At 40.1% G+C, this 21,175-nt stretch overlaps 1 long non-coding RNA gene across 1 annotated transcript; it reads left to right on the top strand.

The window, feature by feature from the left end:
- The first annotated feature begins 727 nt into the window (after positions 1-727).
- On the top strand, positions 728-1,289 carry LOC121165326. Its single transcript, XR_005885216.1, has 2 exons — positions 728-762; positions 836-1,289. It is a non-coding gene; the product is annotated as an uncharacterized LOC121165326 (long non-coding RNA).
- The last annotated feature ends 19,886 nt before the right edge of the window (positions 1,290-21,175 follow it).

Below are 21,175 nucleotides of genomic sequence, written 5' to 3'. Positions count from 1 at the left end.
ACTGTTGGAACTTCTGCCAACTTTGCTTCGCCAGCCAGTTTGTGCTATTTGAAACTTGTTTGCTTCATCAATAGAAACCTGCCAACTTGCACTTTTTGAATGATTAGTCAATCATGAGTGTAGTTGTGTAGTTTTAAAAGTTAACGAATCATAAGTGTTACTGTGTTAACCAATCACGAATGTAACCATGTGGAATCCCATAGACTGTGATATTCACCCCACACCAACCTGTCTCTGGGTCTCAACCTGGAGTCACAGCGACAGTGACGCTTGGGGCCCGAGCTCAAGCTTGAATAAACCGCCCCTGTGCACTTGCATTGACATCAGACTCCTGGTGATTCATTTGGGGAACTCAAGACCTGAGCATAAGAGCAAAGTTGTGACTGTCAAAAGAGATCTGGGCACAACATTCCTTGCCTAGGCCTGGAGGCTTTGCTGCTCACTGTTGGAATACCGTGCAAGTCCTGTACCAACCAGTACCTGCTAGCCCCTGTGGGATCCGGGCGCCCACATGCTGCTGAGCTCCCGCTCTCCAGGACCCAGGATGACCCAGGCAGGTGGAGAGAGGTCTCCTGTTGGCTGGTTCACTCCCCTGTATTTGTGCAATGGCCAGGAGTAGACCAAGCTGAAGGCAGGAACTGGGGACTCAGAGCAGGGCTCCCCTGGGCTATCAGGGACTCAGTGCTGGAGCCAGGAGGACACACATTCCCAGGAAGCTGGATTGCAACCCACGTGCTCTGATGTGGAGTGTGGGCATCCCAGGTAATGGTTTGCTGAACATGCTGGAAGCGGTGCCATGTGAGCTGATCGCATGCTGCCTTCACATCCCTTGCAGGAGTGTTGTGTGCCTGCTGCTGCAGGTGTGCAGGTGTGATGTCCTCGGGAAAGTATGGATTGTTAAGTCCAGGTGAATCTGATGTGCAGAGACTCTCAGCATGTGTCTGCATCACTGTACTAGGCAGCTACACCATGGGTGCTGAGGTCTCTGCCTTGGAGTTATACTATCGGAGGAAGTCCATGGCCATGGAGTCTGTGTCCATGGGGCACCCAGATTTCTGATTTCACTGTGGTGAATTGATGCCAAGTGCTGGGACCCCATAGCCTGTGGCTAAGCCAGTTCACATCAATGCAGGTGGAAACCCCAAAGGAACAGTCGTTTCACTGGTCCTTTGCTTTACATCTCTTGGTGGTGTTCGTGGATAACTGAGGGACAGATGAATAGAGGCCACCACAAGAAATATCACCAGAGTTGCTGCTTGCTGCTGGCTCAGTGCTCCCTGAAACTGCTGTTTGCATGAGATCGTCTCCAGACCTTGAGCCTCGGGCTGGCTCTGGCTTTGATAGTTGTGCCTCAGAGGGCCCCGGCAGTCAGGGGGGCCAGGACAGTGGCTTATATTGGAATGACTTCAGTAGCCAGTATCTCTTGGATTTTTATACCTGTTTATTTTCTACTGACTTAACAATAAACCTTGAAGACAGCTCTGCCTGCCTTTTAAGTCCGTAGCAACCCTCGGCGTGCCAGGACTGGGCTTGAGGGAAGGAGATTCCTGGGCCAGATCATGGGTTCGCTCAGGCTCTTCCTGTTGGGTACACACACTGCGACTTAGAAAGGGAAATGGGGCATTGATTTGAGGTGTGAGTTTCAGGACTGGAACGTGAATAGTTGCTGCTTGGTTCATGTTTAAGGCATTTGTTTCAGGGGCAAAGAGAGTGTGTCCCTAAGCTGGGAGCCCAGAACACAACCCAAGTCACCCATGTGGGTGGCAGGAAGCTAACTGCTTAAGCCATCACCTCTGCATCCCAGGGACTGGTTAGCAGGAAGCTGGAACCAACAACCAGAGCCTGGGATCCAAACCAGGCACTGTTGCAGAACCCTGGAACCCGAATCTGCCCACAGGAACCCAGGAGGTGCTTACAAGGCATGGAACAAGGAGCTGGGCCACCATTAACCAGCTCCCAGGCTAGCTCCAGGGAGAGGGGTTGAAGGTTCTTCAAAATGAAGATAGGGTTCAGAAGTATATATTCAACTCCAACGTAGGTTTATTTGTTTGTTTGTTTTTACTTTTGTTGTTGTTACTGTCCTTAATGACACTGCAATAAAGTCACATGGTTGATTCTTTCGATATCAACAAAAGTTTGCAAACACTTTGTTGCAAAAATTGATATACAGAGAGAAGTAGAGACACAGAGAGAGAGAGATCCACTAGTCCACTCCCCAGACAGTGCAATAGCTGGAGCTGAGCCAAACCAAAGCCAGGAAACAGAAGCCTACTGTAAGCTTCCTATATGGGTGCAGGGGTTCAACCACTTGGGCCATCTTCTGCTGCTTTCCCAGGCCATAAGCAGAGAGCAGGGTCAGAAGTAGAGCAGCCGGGATACAAACTGGTGTCCCCGTATGGGATTGGCTTGTAAACCATTGCACCACAAGCTTTTTTCTGTAAGGCCAATATTTTACACTTGTAGGCCACAATTTTTGTTTCATAGTATTCTTTTCTTTTAAAGATTTATTTTTATTGTTTTTTTTTTTTTATTGGAAAGGCGGATATACAGAGAGGAGAGACAGAGAGGAAGATCTTCCATCCGATGATTCACTCCCCAAGTGAGTGCAACAGCCGATGCTATGCTGGTCCGAAGCCAGGAGCCTCTTCCGGGTCTCCCACGCGGGTGCAGGGTCCCAAAGCTTTGGGCCGTCCTCGACTGCTCTCCCGGGCCACAGGCAGGGAGCTGGATGGGAAGCGGGTCTGCCGGGATTAGAACCGGCGCCCATATGGGATCCTGGGCGTGCAAGGCGAGGACCTTAACCACTTGTGCCACCGCGCCGGGCCCCATAGTATTATTTTAAAATGTTTTAGTCCCTTATAAAAGTAAAAGTAAATTTTAGCTTGAGCTCTAAACAACAGGCTGAAAGCCAGATTTGATTCCAGGGCCAGTAGTTTGCAAATCTTTGCTGTAAGCCAGAGTCTGGTAAATAAAGTTTTCACTGATCTGGGAAAAAAAATTTTTTTTAATTGCTAATATTGTGAGATAAGTTCATTGACTACAAAGGACTTTCCTCTTTCTGATAATGTGTGCTTCTTCCATTATGGAGGAAGGGAAGGAAGCATTAAAATGTTCTTTCTTCTTATGCAACAATGATAATATGAATAATAGTTTGTTCTTTTTCTTTTCTTTTTGTTGTTTTTTTTTTAAGCTTTTGCTTTAAATAAAATTTTATCCACAAAGATTTTAAATTTATTTTGGAGGCAGAGACAAACAGAGACACAGAGAGATATATACACACATAGAGAGATACAGATACAGCACCCACCCACTGATTTACTCCCGAGATGCCTGCAATGGCCATCACTAAGCCAGGCTGAAGCCAGGACTAGGAACTCAATCCAGGTACCTAATGTGGGAGGCAAGAGCCCAGCTCCTTGAGTTCTATGGTGTGCAAATGCACATAGCTAGAATCACTAGCAGGGACTCAAAACTAGGGACTCCCACACAGGCCTGACATCTTAACTGCTAGGCCAAATACTCACCCCATTCTGTTCTTTGGTTTTTTTGGGGTTGAGAAAAATATGACCTGTGTTGCTAGTTAAAAATTTATGTATACCGTTGATCCTTGAGATCCTAAAGTCTGAAAGAATCTTCAAGAATATTTACTGCTCCTAAACCAGGTATCTGAGACTCTTCAAATGTGTCCAAAGGACACTCACAACTGATGCAACATAAAGCTTAATTCTAAGAATCCTCAGTTTGTTCTGGCAACTATGTCAGATCCATTTGATAAGCTCTCGTGGCCCATGTATTTGATGACAGATTGTTCCTTTACATGCTAAGCTATGTTGCTCAGCACAGTTATATTTATGGTCTTACATAGCAGAAAGAGCCCTTCTTGTGACCTGTCTCTTCTATTACAGAGTCCAATAAGAAAAAAGGTCATGTATTCATTAAATACAGAAAGCAGATTTTATTCACATTTTTATATGCCATTGCATTAAATATTGTAGTAACAACACTTTTCTGGTTGAATAAAAAATAAATGAATAAAAGATCAGAAGTCCAGAGTATGAGGATATTTTTAAAGTTCAAGGAAAATGGAATTAAAATAGGCTTATTTTCAGACACCCAAATCAAATTTTGTCTGGATTCTTCCTAACACACATTTTTTTATGAACTTTTTGAAAACTCCTCGATGTTGGAAGGATTACTACTCAGATAGAAGACTACTGGAATTTGATAGATACTTTGGGACAAAATATGTGAACCCTTTAGACAAACTAAAAATCTGTCATCTTTTCAATATTTACAAAAAAACTTTCTAATATTTACCAAAAAAAACCCCAATATTTACAAAGCAAACATTAAACATGTATTCAGAGGCAAGGCTAAGTGCTTTATGGAAGGATTTATTAGCTAACTACTGCTACCTAACAAATTACCTCAAAACTTAGCAGTTTTAAAAACAAACATTTATTATCTAGCATATTTTTTTAAAGATTTATTTATTTTTTATTACAAAGTCAAATATACAGAGAGGAGGAGAAACAGAGGGGAAGATCCTCCGTCCGATGACTCACTGATCTGAGCATATTTTTTTTTTTACCAAGAATTGACAAGAAGCACAGCTGACAATTTCCAACTTAGGGCCTTTCATGGCCTTACAGTCAAGCTGTCAGCTGGGGCTCTAGTCATTCAAGGCTGAAGGCTTGAATGTGGGTGGAGCATGCAGTTCCAAAATTACTCACTTAAAGGAACACTCGTTTCTTTACCTTGGAGACCGCTTGAGTGTCCTCTAGGTAAGGCAGCTAGCCCCAGAGAAGTGATCGCTCTCCTAGTGTTTGTTTTTCTGCTTTAAAAAGAAACTTATTTATTTATTTTGAAAGTAAGAGATAGAGAGATCCTCCATCTAATGATTTACTCCAAGAGGGCCACAATGACCAGGGCTGAGCCAGGCTGAAGTCAGAAGCCAGGAGCTCCATCCATATCTGCCACATGGGTAGCAGGGACCCAAACAACCCGGGCCATCTTTGTGGCTTTTCCCAAGCCAATAGCAGGGAGCTGGGACAGAACTGGAGCAAACAGGATATGAACCTGCACCCATATGGGATGCAAGCATCACTGGTGGTGGCTTTACCCACTATGCCACAAGTGGTACCTCTCCTCCATTGTTCTAAACAACTCAGCTTTAAGTTCAGACTTGCATATCCTTAATATCATCATTAAAGATGGTTTATTATCTTTAGCATGGAAAAAAAGGTGACATTTAGCAGCCCCAAGTAGTTAACTTAAATATTTATTTCAACCCATATACACAAAGCATCACTTATACAATTTTCTCTACATGACAATACTTTCAGCAGTGTTTCAATGCCACAACAAGGTTTTAGACACCAGAATTATAGTATGGCCTAAAGCATTATCTTGTTATACTCTAGTTTGTTCTGACGAAAGATAAAATATTGTCAAGAATACTGGATAGAATGTCTTAGAAGAACATTTCCTACAGATGATAACTTTCAAAACTTGTAAAGGGGCTGGCAACATGGCATCACAGGTAGAAGTCGCTGCCTGCAACACCGGCATTTCATATGGGTAATGATTAACTTCCAGGCCGCGTCACTTCTGATCAAGCTCCCTGCTACTGGCATGGGAAAAGTAGTGCAAGATGGCCTGAGTTTAGGGACTCTACCATCCACATGGGGGATGGGAGATGAAGTTCCTGGCTTCAGCGTGGCTCAGTCCTGAATATTGTAGCCATCTGGGGATTAAACTAGTGGATGTTTTTCCTCTGTAACTCCGACTTCCAAATAAATAAATAAGTCTCTTTCAAAAAGTATATACTTGGACCTGGTATGGTAGCCTAGTGGCTAAAGTCCTCACCTTGAACATGCCAGGATCCCATATGGGCACCAGTTCTAATACCAACAGTCCTGCTTCCCCATGCAGCTGCCTGCTTGTGGCATGGGAAAGCAGTTGAGGATGGCCCAAAGCCTTAGGGCCCTGTGCCTGTGTGGGAGACCTGGAAGAGGCTCCTGGCTTCCGGCTTCAGATCGACTCAGCTCCAGCCATCGTAGCCACTTGGGGAATGAATCAACAGACAGAAGTTTTTCTTGTTTGTCTCTCCTCCTCTCTGTATATCTGACTTTCCAATAAAAAAAATAACTAAGTAAATCTTAAAAAAAAACAACGTTGTTTATAACATCTCCTCTCAAGAATTTTGTTCTATTGTACATAGACATGCACATGCATACTAGATAATTTTTATATTAATGTTGGTTTATGTTGATTTTAAAAACACATATGGAGATGTATTATGTCCCTTCCACCAAAAGAGGAGCATAGAGTTCTGAAAAATCCTAATTATAGACTTCCTTAGCACATTTTAGACTAATCACTGGAAGTAACTTAGGACATCAAGAATGGAACATTCTGAAACACTAAATTTCATACCTATTCTTATCCAGAAAGTAAGCCTTTTTTTTTTCACATGATAACAACACAAAAAGCTCAGAGTTTTCATTTTGTAGCTAGCAATCTCACAGCATTTCTAGAGACTCTGACATTTCAAAGGTGCAAACCATGGAAGCTGTGTTGGAGTAACAAAGAAACTTCAAAAGGGTAATTAGAAGATGCCTGCCTGCCCACCAGGATTTATGTCCAAACTACAGGTGTTTTATCATTAATTCTCATTAGAAATATCTTACAAGTTTACAAACGGAACTGTCTCATGATATTTCAGATGTTTTTACTGTGACATTCAGGTTGTGGTAAAAATACCAACCCTGAAAGCAGACAATGCTGAGTGTGATCTGTGAATTTCAAATATATAAGCAAAGAAGGTTAATACTGAGGAAATACTAAGTTTAGCCATCTTGTATATTGCTTTCACTTATATATATATATGCATATGTTTCAATATGCTTGCAAATAAATATATGGACTACATGTTAGCACGCTATTTCTAGGCAGAATTTGTACAGCATAAGTCAGAAAAGTATCATATTTTATATTATATTGTTCATTAATATAGGGCTTGCACATATAAAATGTTGCAAATTTTGGCTCAAGCAATTTTAAGTATTGGGTTATAACCCCACCACTTTCTTTCTGAGATTTTTGAGCTTTTAAGCAACTCTTAATATAGAAGTTCCTTTAATAACATCATATTTATTAAGTTTTATTTTTCAAAACAGACAAAAAGAGAAAATATCTGAGTAGGTTAAGCTAACACCTGACTGTTCCACAATTTCTTTCATCATATATGAAGTTCAAGGATCAACTGTATGCAAAGTATTTTCAGACATGTTTTTGAAATTTAAATAATTGAACATAAACATTAATTTCAATGTTTAGTTTTACTTAACATTAGTAACAATTAAATGTTAACCTCTTATATTTAATTTCACATGGTTCCTTCAATTTCGATTTCTTTTTATCACTAGCAAAGCTTATGTGATAGAGTGAGGAAAGTTGACATTGAATTGAAATAGTTGCTTGGGAGAAGAGTTTTCATTCAATAACAGGCTTATTATAGATGATATTTCACTTTGCAATATGATTGTATCTGGCTCAGTTCTCCTATTTCACACCCAGAGCAGAACTTGTTCCACAGTTCTATATCATGTTATGAAGAAGCGGTTTTTTTCAGTTCCTATTCCAGGCACTTGGAGGCATTGAAACGTCTGGAGAACAAGCCAGATATTCATATCTGGACTCCACACATGTGCCCTTTTTCTAGCTGCAAAGTGGTCAGATCCCACTGTTGCAAAATAAGGTTAGTGAGCAGCTAGAATGACTTAGAATTCTTTTTTTTTTAGATTTATTTATTTATATTTGAAGCAGATTTTACAAAGTTAGGAAAAGAGATAAAGAAGATCTTCCATCTGCTGGTTAACTCTCCAAATGGCCTCAACGGCCACAGCTAAGTTTTAATCCAAAGCTGGGAGCCAAGAGCTTCTTCTGGGTCTCTACACATGTTCAGAGGCCCAAGGACTTGGGCCATCCTCTGCTGCTTTCCCAGGACACAAGCATAGGACACAGACAGGTACCCATATGGTATGCCGGCACCACGGGGAGGAGGATTAGGCTGCAGTGCCACCACACCAGCCCCCGACTTAGAATTTTTGAATGTCACGGTAGAGCAGCTCTCATCCCTGAACTCCTTCTTTCTTTGGTCTATCTCCTGATTTAACCTTGTCATATGCACAGTCCATGCTACGCTGTGTGTCACTGGAGACAGGAGCAGAAGAGAAGATACCCAGGTCATGTCAAATACATGCAATTTTATTCTTACAGAAAGGTAAATGTTAAAGATGATCATTTCAACAAACATTGCTTTCATGCCCAAAATTTATATGTCAGTGAGTACATCCACCCAATTTTATTTAGGATCATAAAATTTCAGTCCTGTAAGAGATATGACTCCATAAGAGTTAAGCAACTCGGCAGGGGAGGGGGGAGAATCACTTTAATTATTGATAAAACTGTGATGAGGGTTAGGGAGGGGAATAAAGGGGCCCTAAAATTGTTAATTATTTCTGATTCTCTCTGTTTCATCCCACTCCTATCCCTGCTCCCAAATTAGACCCTGGAACAGAAGTTAAAACTGATTCAATTTGATGCAAGATAGAAAGGTTATGAGCCTGTGCCAACCTTGTGGAATAATGGGTGGAGCCGCAACCTGCAACACTGGCATTCCATAGGAGCTGTGCTTCAGGACTTCACTGCTCCACTTCCAATATAGCTCCCTGATAGTGAGTCTGAGAAGACCGTGGAAGATGACCCAAGTGCTTCGTTCCCTGACACCCTTGTGAGAATCCCCGAAGAAGCCTGAGGCTCCTGGCTTCAGTCCAGGCTATTGTGGCTACTGAAAGAGTGAACCTACATACAGATAAAAGATTCTCTCTCTCTCTGTCTCCCTCCCCACTCCTGTGTGTGTGTGTGTGTGTGTGTGTGTGTGTGATACTCATTCTGACAGATCAGTAGAACCAGTTGTGGAGTAAGTTCTGTCAGTCACCAATCAGGTGGGGTAAGATGTCAGAATGCTGTAACTCTGGGGAAGTTGCCCCACACAAAAGGAGAAGGAATAAAGAGAAGCATACTACCTCCCAATATTAAAATGAGGATAAAGCCATAATAATTTTGGTGAATTAAAATGTCCCCTTTCATTTAAAGATAAATTGAGAGCAATCTAAGAGGAATGTAAAATAGAATATGAATACAGAATTCTGTATTATCCTAATAATATGATCATTTTACCAATATCTTACAAATACATTAGAATTATGCACAAATATATTAGAAAAAACTATTATTATACAAGAGATTTGTTTGTTTGTTTGTTTTCTTGTTTCTTTGTTTGAAAGGCAGAGCAATACTGTCTTCCATCTGCCGCATCACAACCCAAATAGCAGCAAAAGCCAGTTTTTGGCCAGGACAAAGACAGGATCCAGGAACTCCATGCCTGTCTCCCACATGGGCACAGGTGACCAAGCACTTGGGCCATCTTCCACTGCCTTCCCAGGCACTTTAGCAGGAAGTGGGAATATGAAGCAAAGTAGTTTAGATTCAAACGGCAGTGGAAGTTTAACACACTGTGTCACAATGTCATTTCCCAACCATTACCAAAGAATTCAAAACCACTGTTTCCTTGCTCTAAGTCTTATCCAAAAATTTGTTTCACATCTCATATTGCAACTAATCTTAATAACAAACATTTTGCAGAAGGAATACTGAAAATGGAATTGCTCTATAAAAGACAACTTAAAGATTAAAACTATGAAGATGAGTTATACTTATAATCTGATTTGCAATTTAGTGATTTTAAGACAAAAAATTAAACCATAAGAATGACATTACACTAAATTGATAAGTTCATAAATATATTTGGAAGCCACAGTTCAGAAAACAAAGCAGCAAAGGTAGTCAAAGAACTATATGATAGATATTCAATATACTTCAGGTTAATATAAAGAGTTAATACATTAAATCTGAGCTTTTATCACTGAATATTAAGACCCTTAATTCATCCAGGGCTTATTATTTCAATAAAGTACCTGAGGCTACAAAAATGTGAGCTTATATGTTATAGAGTATAATATAAATGCTATTTAGAACAATAAAACATAAGGCATATCATATCTAAGGTCCCTTTACATTTAAACCTTAAAAAAATTTTTTTCTTATGTAAAAAAAATTTTACCAGTAGTATACCTTATTTAAACTGTGATGAGAATTCAAAATATTTGCAACATTTGGCTAATGTCAAGACAGAAATAATTAGACAAATAAATAGCTCTTGGGACCTAGGAACTGCAAATGCAAAGTTGATTTTACATTTCATTGAGCCTCTTAATTAGACATATTACACTGCATTGATTTTTCTTCTTCTTTTCTTTTCTGGATGATCACATCCACTACCATGACTTCAAATACTGTCTTAGGGACTGAGAAGAAGGGGAATTTGGCCCAGCATTTAAAATACTGCCTGGGTTACTTCCGTCCCATATCAGAGTGTCTGGGTTGGAACCTTGGCTATGCTAGTGATTCTAGCTTCCTACTGATGCAAATCCTTGAAGACAATGATGATGGTTCAAGAAGTTTCACTCCTGCCAATCATACACATGGCCTGAGTTGAACTCTTGGTGCCCAACTACCAGTGGACCCAATTCCAGCTGCTGTAGTCATCTGGGGAGGGAACCAGTGAGTGGGATTTCTTTTTATCTTCCTGTTTCTCTTTCAAATAACTAAAAAATTTAAAACTTAAAATCAATTTTCAATTAAAAATGCTACAATATATGCTAATTACTTTCAAATATATTTACTTCAGCCATCACCCCTCTCCTGCTATGTTGACCTGAATTTCTTCATACAATGAATAATCCCTTCAAGAAGTTTATACTTTTAGAAAAAAAACATAGCCAATTAAACACATTTATAGAGATGTTCTAAAAAATTCAGCTTATACAAGGTGTTGTGAGATTACAAAAGAACAAGACAGAAAATACTCTACAGAAGAAATAATATTGTAGTAAATGGCCAGGAAAGGAGCTGACAGAAAGGGAAGAAGATTAGCATTATAAGAAGGAGGAAGAGCAAAAGTTAAGTTTCTGAATGATAAAACAACTGGAAAAGTAGTTCCCTAAAATGTAGCCCATACACTATAAAGTAAGGAACAGGCAGAAACCAGGAAAGGGCCATGTGAGTGAGAATCTGACATGTCAAATTTTGGAATTCAAATTATCCCATATTTCTCATACCCACTGTGTAGTAATAGCAAAGCATTAAAGTGACTTTTTAAGCAAAGGGGGAAAAAGATTATATTTTGACTTAAGAGAGAGGAAAAAGCTTTTCTATTTTAATCCCACCTACCACATAAAGAGCATGAATTAAATTTTGTCTACTGAGGCCCTGAAAATATTTGGCTATACAAGTTTGTGAGTGGAAACGTAGAAAAACATGAATGGCTGTGTTTTCCAGAGGGAGGAAGAATTTGCTAGACAACTGTAGGGAAATGTGACAGAGGTGAGAAAAACCAGCAAAGAACTAAAGACAGAGCCCCCTGTATCATCCGCAAAATAATAACTTACATACACTTACAGTGGTTGATTTACTTTTGATAGAAACTTGCAGATCAATCTCGGTGACAGTGATCATGAAGTAGATCACAAGGACTGAGAACACTGTTGAGATGTCTTGATAAACAGACTCCCATCTAGATTGCCTGTTTGATATGCCTGATCCTTTGAGTATGGGCAAGACCTAGACCTTACCGTTAACAAAACAGCACAGGGAATAGGATGTCACTTCCATAATTAAATGTCTTGCTCAAAGACTCACTCTTGCTGGTCTGATGAAGTAAGCAGCCTTTTTGGGAAAGCTTGTTCAAGAAAATATTAGAGGGCCCAGCGCTGTGGTCTAGTGGCGAAAGTCTTTGCCTTGAACACACAGGGATCCCATATGGGTGCCGGTTCGAATCCCACTGGCCCCACTTCCCACCCAGCTCCCTGCTTGTGGCCTGGGAAAGCTGTCAAGAAATATAGACAATTGCCTTTGCCTAGAAGTTTTTAACAAAGGAAGAAATATTCAATAAGAAACCACTAGCATAATAAATAATAAACCTGGAGACTTTCTAATAGATTAAAAAATAAATAATTTTTCAAGAAACTTCATTAATGGGAACTGTTCTGCATTAATGGAACTACTCTTCTACAAAGAAGATACTCTCTTCTTGCTTATTTTTTATGCACAAGATCCAGTCAGGGAACACTTACAAGGTTAAGAAAACACTGAGTTGGGCCTGGAGTTAGAAAATACACAAATAAATGACACAGAGTTTCTGTTGTCTAACAGTCCTTAATTGTAGAGTGGCAGCCAGAGACTTACACTTAACTACATGTGGGAAATCACTAAACTACATCCCAGTAGTTCTGTTACAGTTGAGCCTTTCAGAAACTAAGGTTGGGAGGGAAGCCCAGACAGATGGTTTTGTTTGTTGCTTTACTTAAAGAGCTGAGTTTAAATTTCATACTAGTAAAACAGTATTAGCAATTCCCATATGAGATAAATATTTTTAATTTAGCTTTGGTAATGGTTGCAAACATTTATACAGATTCAGAACAAAAGAAATGATAAAAAGGAGTCCAACTGATTTTGTTTCTTTTACTGTCAGGTGTTGCTGTTATTTTAAGATCAAAGAGTAAAGTTTCCTGAGAAAACTTTGTTTTTTGATAGTGGCTTGGGAATAAAAATAAAATAATATAATTTTATATCCTGTCTTTTGGCAGTGTTATGTTTTCTTCTATACAAAATATTTAAGACAAATGCATGCGGGTTGATAAATTCTTTTTTTTTTTAAAGATTTATTTTTATTATATTTTTATTGGAAAGGTGGATATACAGAGAGGAGAGACAGAGAGGAAGATCTTCCATCTGATGATTCACTCCCCAAGTCAGCGCAACGGGCCGATACTATGCCGATCCGAAACCAGGAGCCTCTTCCGGGTCTCCCACACGGGTGCAGGGTCCCAAAGCTTTGGGCCGTCCTCGACTGCTTTCCCAGGCCACAGGCAGGGAGCTGGAAGGGAAGCGGGGCTGCCAGGATTAGAACTGGCGCCCATATGAGATCCCGGGCGTGCAAGGTGAGGACCTTTAACCACTTGCGCCACCGCGCCGGGCCCGGGTTGATAAATTCTTACAGAAATTTCTGCCCAAATTACAAATGGTATCAGAATAATTTTCACTAAAAAGATTAATTACATCTTACATAGGTAATTAGAACTGGCATTCCAAAATAGAGGCTGGAAATATATTTGTAAAAAGCTTTGTATACAGACTGACATTGTGGCATAACAGATTTAGATGCTACAATGCCAGCATTCCATATGAGCACTGGTTCCAATTCCTGTTGCTCCACTTCCAGGCCAGCTCCCTGCCAATGCATTTGGGAAGTCAACGCAGGACAGCCCAGGCCTTTGGGGCCCCTGTTCCTATGCAGGAGACTCAGAGGAAGCTTCTGGATCCTGGGTTCAGTCTGAGCCAGCCCTAACCATTGTGGCAATTTGAGGGAGTGGATCAAGGACAGAAAATATCTCTCTCCATCTCTTTCCCTTCCTTCTTCCCTCCTCCCTCTCACTATAGCTCTGTCTTTCAAATAAATGAAATAGTATTTTTCATAAAACCCTTGGATAAGAATATTCATAGCAGCTTTATTCATAATGGCCAAGAAAATAGAATAGTTCAAATGCTACTAGGTGATTTGATATACTGTGAAATTAGGGGTAGGTGTTAGCCTACCAGTGAAGACTTTAGTTAAGAAGTTGCATATTGGAGAACTTGGGTTTGAGTCCCAGCCCTGGCTTCCTGCTAATTCAGACCCTGAAAAGCAGTGGTGATGGCTTGAGTAATCAGATTCTGCCATTCATATAGAAGACCTTTTTGAGATCCTAGCTCCAAATTCAGCTGCAACTGTTACAGGTATTTGGTAAATGAAACACTACATGGGAGCTCTCTTTTACACTCTAACCCTTTTCAAAAGATTTATTTATTTAACTTGAAAGAGTTAGGGGGGAGGGAGAGAAAGAGAGAGAACCTTCCCTCTGCTGCTTCACTCCCCAAATGGCTGCAGTGGCCAGAGCTGAGCCGATCAAAAGTCAGGAGCTTCTTCTAGGTCTCCCAAGTGAGTGCAGGAGCCCGATATCTTGGGCCAATCTGCTGCCTTTCCAGGCTATAGGCAGGGAGCTGCAACAGGAAGCAGAGCAGGTGGGAACTGAATTGGTGCCCACATGGGATGCCAGCACTGCAGGCAGAAGATAAGCCTGATCCACCAGTGTGATGAGCCCTAATTATCTCTTTATCTCTCAAATGAATTTTTGAAAATTTTCCAAGCTTTTGGAAAAATAAATAGTAGTAACATTGTAATAGTTTGAACAGATACTTTTTTTTTTAAGTTTTAGTTTTTATTTTTATTGGAAAGGCAGATTTACAGAGAAAAGGAAAGGCAGAGAGAAAGATCTTCCATATGCTGGTTCATTCCCCAAGTGGCTTAGTGGACAAAGCTGAGCTGATCTGAACCCATGAGCCTGGAGCTTCTAGGTCTGCCATGCAAGTACAGGGTCCCAAGGACTTAGACCATCCTCCACTGCTTTCCCAGGCCATGTGCAAGCAGCTGGATCCGAAATGGAGCAGCCAGGACACAAACTAGCACCCATATGAGATGCCAGCACTTGCAGGTAGAGGAATAGCCTTCTGAGCCACCACTCTGGTCCCAAACAGAGGACTTCTTAAAGTGATATGCACCTGGAATTTATGAACGTGACCCTATTTGGAAAAAGCATCTCTGCGGATGTAACTAAGATGAAATTATCCTCACTTATGGTGGATAATAAACCTAAACTTTTCTCTGATAGATGAGAAAAATGACAATAGATGACAATACTGGGGTCATGCTGCCTGCCACCAGCCAAAGAATACATGGACCACAGAAAGGTGGAGGAAGCAAGGGAAGATTATCCCCTAGAGTCTTCAGAGGGAGTACAGCCATGTGAACATCTTCGGTTCAAGTTTCTAACCTTCAGAGCTTTGAGAGAACAATTTTCTGTTGTTTCAAGCCACCAAGTTTGCAGTAATTGTTTAAGGAAGCCCTAGGAAACTAATATAAGTGTATTAATAAAAATGTGGTATCTTCACACAACATGCAACACTTATTCAGAAATGAATTAATGATACTATCAACAACATGAGTCTCAAAAACAACCTGAAGGAAAGATTCTGGAATTAGATTGTAACTGCAGAGACCTAATCAATCAAGAAGCTGTGTGAGCTGTGAAGAGGACCTGCCACTAGTTCCCAGGTAACAGGATCTTACAATGAATTTCAATCATGACCAAGGAAATATCAGCCACGGGTGAGAAAAAATATAAAAGTCTACTCTTCCTTAGGAAGTGAGCTTCAAGATGTAGGGCCATTGCAGGAAGTGTAATGATGAGTCATTATTTGCCTCTCCCTGTATATATAAAACATCCAATACAGAATGAGTGTGGGAATATAACATACCTCTTTAACCAATAAGGAGCTATTACTAGTAACTTACCTATTACAAGGTGTTTTTTGATCTTTCATTGAGGTAACCTTTGATTTCCAATGTGACTGATAGTCACATATAAATCTATATTGTTTCAACATGTTTGTATTTTTAAAGTAGACTTATTAAGATATGAATCATATAGTGCATAATTTACTCCAGTGCATGGTTTAGTGATCTGGGTATGTTTAATTTTATATGATTCATATATATGTATATATATATATATACACACACACTTGCTAATTTAATCATTTTAAGTGTATAATTTAGTAGTATTAAATAAATCCACATTGTTTCAACCTTAAAAAAAAATCTATACTGTTTTAAGCCTGACCCAATCTAACTACTCGCTCAAGAGAAAAGTTTAAAACCTGTACTCAAACTCATAGTTACTGATTAGCCAGCTCAGGCAACAATGTTTCCAAGTTTAAATCTGCATGTAGACTAGCTGAATAAACTTCAACTTTGATTTTTCAACCAGACTCTAATTTTTCAGTCAACAAAGCCATATGCTCAAAATAACTTGACTGAAAGCAGCTACACATTCAGTCATGTAGACACTGAGTAATTTTATATATTTAAAGTCAAAGAAAAAATAAAAATGAATCTACGAAAGTTAAAATCAAACTAGTGTTTAACCTCTGGGACAAAGGTGGGATTGATAGGCAAAGGGCATAAATGCACTTTCTAGAGACATAAAAATGTCCTATATTATGTCAAGGATCATGATTACAAATATAAATAATGTGTTAAAAGCTCATCAAATATTGCACACAAGAAATGCTATATTTCATTGGATAAAGCTTAAGTTTTTAAATTTAAAGGGAAAAGTCAATACAACAAACAGCAATGTGGACTGCAATTAAACACTAAGGAAGAAGTTGGCAAATGACAGCCTATGGACTAAGTCTTGCCTGCTGCCAATAAAATGTGGTTGGAACACAGCCAGGCTCAGTTGTTTATATTTTGTCTATGGCTGCTTTCACCCTGCAAAGACAAACTGGAGCATGACCTGCAAAGCTAAAAATGCTCACTATGCAGTCCTTTACAAAAAAATAAAAACAAAAAAAGTGTGTCAACCTCTAGACTAAAACCATAGTTTTAATTTTAATAGTTTGTAATTATATCTACTGCTTTAGAAGCTCTTCTTGCTCTATCATTCTGTGATCCTCAGTATACCCTAAAGATATGTAAGATGCCTTTATCACAGGCATGTAGGTAGGATTCTGAGATTAATATTAGGGCTCATTAGTTCACATATTCTTTCATTTAACACAATTGTAGTTACTACACTATCAAAATCATTGCATTTATCCATAAAACATTAGCAGATCTTCTTGGCAGCTAACAGTTGATTATAGAGAAATAAAAGAGAATTGGCAACCAATGAGACCAGGACCAAGTGAATATTCACAAGCCACTGAAGTGATCCTAAGGGGCTAAGGGCCAAGCAAACTTACATAAAAGGGTTCCAATTTGATAGTCTAGAAGCTCAGAGGTAGCAGTCTCCAAACTTAGCCAAAGCTGCCATCCAGAAAGTACCTTTTCACTATCTTAGAATAAAAAATCACAATCCTTAAAATGGTCATCAATGCCTTGAATAATGTGACCACTGCCTAGCTCTCAGTCTTTCCCCTTCCTTTCCTTTTACAACTTCATTTAATAGGAGAGATAATATCAGTGTTGGCTTTCACAAAGATTCCCTTGATGGCAGTACAGGAGGAAGGAGAGAGGAGAGGGAAGGGGAGGAGCAAGCAGAGAGGAGAGAGCAAGCAAAAGGGAGGAGAAACAGGGGAGGGGAGGAGAGGAGTAAGGGAACCACTGGAATAATTAAACAACACTAAAAGAGGCTTGAATTAGGAGAATGGCAGTGTGAATGAAGAGATGGATTCCAGGGTACACAAAATGCTTATTAGTCATTCAATGAATTTGCCAAGGAAACCAACAATGGCTGCACACAATGCAGACAAATTTGTTGAGCAAAAAACAACTGTGCACAGGGCCCAAGTGCAATGGCTCAATGGCTAAATCCTCACCTTCCAAGCACCAGGATCCCATACGGGTGCTGTGTCTACTTCCTGATTCTTTCACTTTTAATCATTTTCCACAGCAATATCAGCCTTTAAAAAGATAGTATTTCATAATTATTCTTATTTGTTACATTTTTATTTTATTTAAAATTTTTAGATTCATTTTATTTTTACTGGAAAGGCAGATATACAAAGAGGAAAAGAGACAGAGAGGAAGATCTTCCGTCCAATGATTCACTCCCCAAGTGGCCACACTGGCCAGAGCTGAGCCAATCCAAAGCCAGGAGCCAGGAGTCTCCTCCAGGTCTCCCACATGGGTACAGGGTCCGAAGGCTTTGGGCCATCCTCGACTGCTTTCCCAGGATGCAAGCTGGGAGCTGGATAGGAAGTGGGGCAGCCAGGATTGAACTGGTGCCCATATGGAATCCTGGTATGTTGAAGGCAAGGACTTTAGCTGCTAGGCTACCACGCCAGGCCTAAATTTTATTTTTTCCTACTTATTATTATTATTATTATTATTATTATTATTTCATGATACAGTTCCATAGGCTCTGGGATTTCCCAGGCTTCTCTCCCCAAATTTCCTCCCCCCATACACACACTGATTTCTCCTATATTATTACAACAGTATAGTTCTTCATTAACAGTCATAAGTCTATCATTGTGGTCATAGACAATGACAGAGTCCAGCATCCCATTGTCAAGATATATTTAACAGTTTCATTGGGAGTCCATATTTGATTTGGAAGTACAGATGCATACTGCAGTGTATCCTCATATCAGGATATAATAGTTTCTATTACACAGTTACTATACATCCCCTTAAATGAAAAGCCACAAAACAAAATCAACAACAGGAAGAAAAACCAAAATTTTCAACACCATGAAGTTAGATAACATGCTACTGAATGACTAATGTGTCTCTGAAGAACTAAAAAAGAAAATCAAGAACCTTTATTATAATGCATATATAGATGTGTATAGATAAGCACATATAAAATATACATAAAGCATACATGTACTTATCTTATGTGCTCCCTGCATGTTATATTGGTTTAAAATTTTATTTTAAAAAGGATAAACTATAGACACAGCTGAACATTACATAAACTTAATTGAAGCTAAATTAGGATATGGAGGATAAGGCAGAGAATTTTGAACTAGATAGTCCTGGTTCAAATCTTGCTTTTGTTCCTTAGTTGTGGTATGACCTATATAAATCTTTGTAAATTCTCTAAGCTCAATTTCATAAAAGATTTATTTACTTTTATTTGAAAGGCAGATTTACAAATAAAAGGAAAGACATTCACATAGACAGAGATTGTCCATTTGCTGGTTTACTCCCCAAATGGTTCTAATGGCTAGAGCCAAGCCTATCCATAGCCAGGAGCCAGGAGCATCCTCTGGTCTCCCACATGGGTGTAAGGATCCAAGGATTTCAGCCATTTTCTGTTGCTTTCCAGGTCATAAGTAGGAAGCTGGATCAGAGGTGGAGCAGCCAGGATACTAATTGGTACATATATGGGTTTCCAATGCTGCAAGCAGAGGATTAGCATGCTACGCCACTGTGCATGTCCCTAAATTTCAATTTTTATTAAGAGAGCTAATAGGGTTGTTGGGAATATTAAAGCTATAAACTATGTCCGATTTTTTGGTCACCCTTTCTGATCTATCAGCTAGTGGACCTCTCTCATATTACTAAGCCCATTCTTTGTATTATAATTTCCAATTTTTATTAAAGGCTGTGAATTCCTTAGCACCTTTGCAAATCAGGTGGCTTGAGTTTCTCTAATACTGAAAAATGATATTCTGCTATCTGCTCTTTCAGCCCGGTGATTCACAAACATGAGTATTTTCACAATCTCTTGGTAGGCTTATTAAAACACAGCTTGCTCAGTCCCACTTTCCAGAGTTTCTGATTTTTAATTCTGCTGTAAGACTGGAGAATTTGCACTTGTAACAGAATCTAACAAGTTTCCAAGTGATTATCATTGCTTCTGATCTATGCACAAAATTTCAGAAGAACCAGTATTCTAGACAAAAGTCAAAGTAGCAAACTGGGTTCTTCTGGTGCCAGGCAAAAGGCTCAGGCTCTTCCAGCACAAGGGAAAAAGTGACTGCACCTGCTTGTGTGGATCCCTTTTTCCTCTCAGCCAGAACTCAGGTTTCACACATACACTGTCCTATAGAGAACTCATGGATGTCCTCAGAAATGTAAATCAGCTCCAGGGACCCTACAAGCTGTGTATGCCCAAGAGTTCCTCTATTAATCAACTGGTGATTAGGAATGATCAAATCATTTTTCCTCCCAGAAATTCTTGTGAAAACTAAAGGAGATTGAGCTGGTTAGATGGATCTAAGTTTTAATGCCAATTGCCATGTATAAGAGCCAAAGGGGATGTGGGACAGACTGGACTGGTCTGCTACACATACTGGCAAACCAGGGTAGGGGGCGGGCCTGGTGGGGGTTATTGTGGGTCGCTATCACCAGGCTGCAGCTCCCACTGATTTAGGTGAGGGCCGAGTATGCGCTGTGCAGAACCAGTCTGGACTGCAACACCCATTGGTTCCAGTGGAAGTCGGGAGTGAAAACAGAACCAACCCAGCAATTGCAACCACCAGCTGATCGGGGCGATGGACTGTGCCGGGCCCTGTACTTGCTGGTGCATACAAGAATCTGGCTTGGGAACACCTCAGATAAAGTTTCTTGGGGGATCTCCCCAATTGAAATGCCAGACTCAGAACCCTAACCATGAAAGGACAGAAGATGGAACAAGTTAATCAACCACCTCAGCTATAGGTTGGCAACAAAATACTGGGTAAATAGAGATGCTATGATGGACAATGTCAATCAGTGGATTTTTCAATGACCTCATCGTGTTTGGAGAGACGAGATTGGCAGCAATTCATAACTGGTGAACTATCGAAACCACTTCAGCGAGTATCTCGGAGCATGCCTCACATGTGGGACTTGGGGTGGGTGGGAAACCGAGTGGGGCTTCTCCCTCAATATCCCCCTTTACCTCAGATACATGAAGGAAACAATATGGAAATAATAATAATCTTACCCACTTTCCTGTAGCCCTTGAACCTTTTTACCCAAATTAACTATGTGAGATTGTCAAAATTAAAAAAAAAAAAAAGAAAAGAAAACTAAAGGAGATTTTTAAAAGCATAGTGCCTGGGGCTTTAAGAGCACTTCATGAGCTCAGCATGATGGCCTGGTGGCTAAATCCTTGCCTTGCAAGCCTGGGATCCCATATGGGCGCCAGTTCATATCCCAGCTGCTCCATTTTCCATCCGGCTCCTTGCCTGTGTCTGGGAAAGCAGTAGAGGATGGCCTCAAGCCTTGGGACTCTGCACCTGCATGGGAGATCCAAAAGAAGCTTCTGGCTCTGGATCAGTTCAACTCTGGCCATGTGGCCACTTGGAGAGTGAACCAGAAGAGGGAAAATCTTTCTCTCTGTCTCTCCTTCTCTCTGTAGATCTGCCTTTCCAATCAAAATAAATAAATCTTTTTTTAAAGTACCTCATAAAATTGGCTTTTATTATTATGACAATTTTATCATTGGCT

This window comes from Ochotona curzoniae, unplaced genomic scaffold (assembly GCF_017591425.1).
Source record: "Ochotona curzoniae isolate NIBS_2020 unplaced genomic scaffold, NIBS_Ocur_1.0 contig_883, whole genome shotgun sequence".
NCBI classification, from domain to species: Eukaryota; Metazoa; Chordata; class Mammalia; order Lagomorpha; family Ochotonidae; genus Ochotona; species Ochotona curzoniae.
Note: the sequence above shows the minus strand (reverse complement) of the source record. Positions and strands in the feature narration are given on the sequence as shown.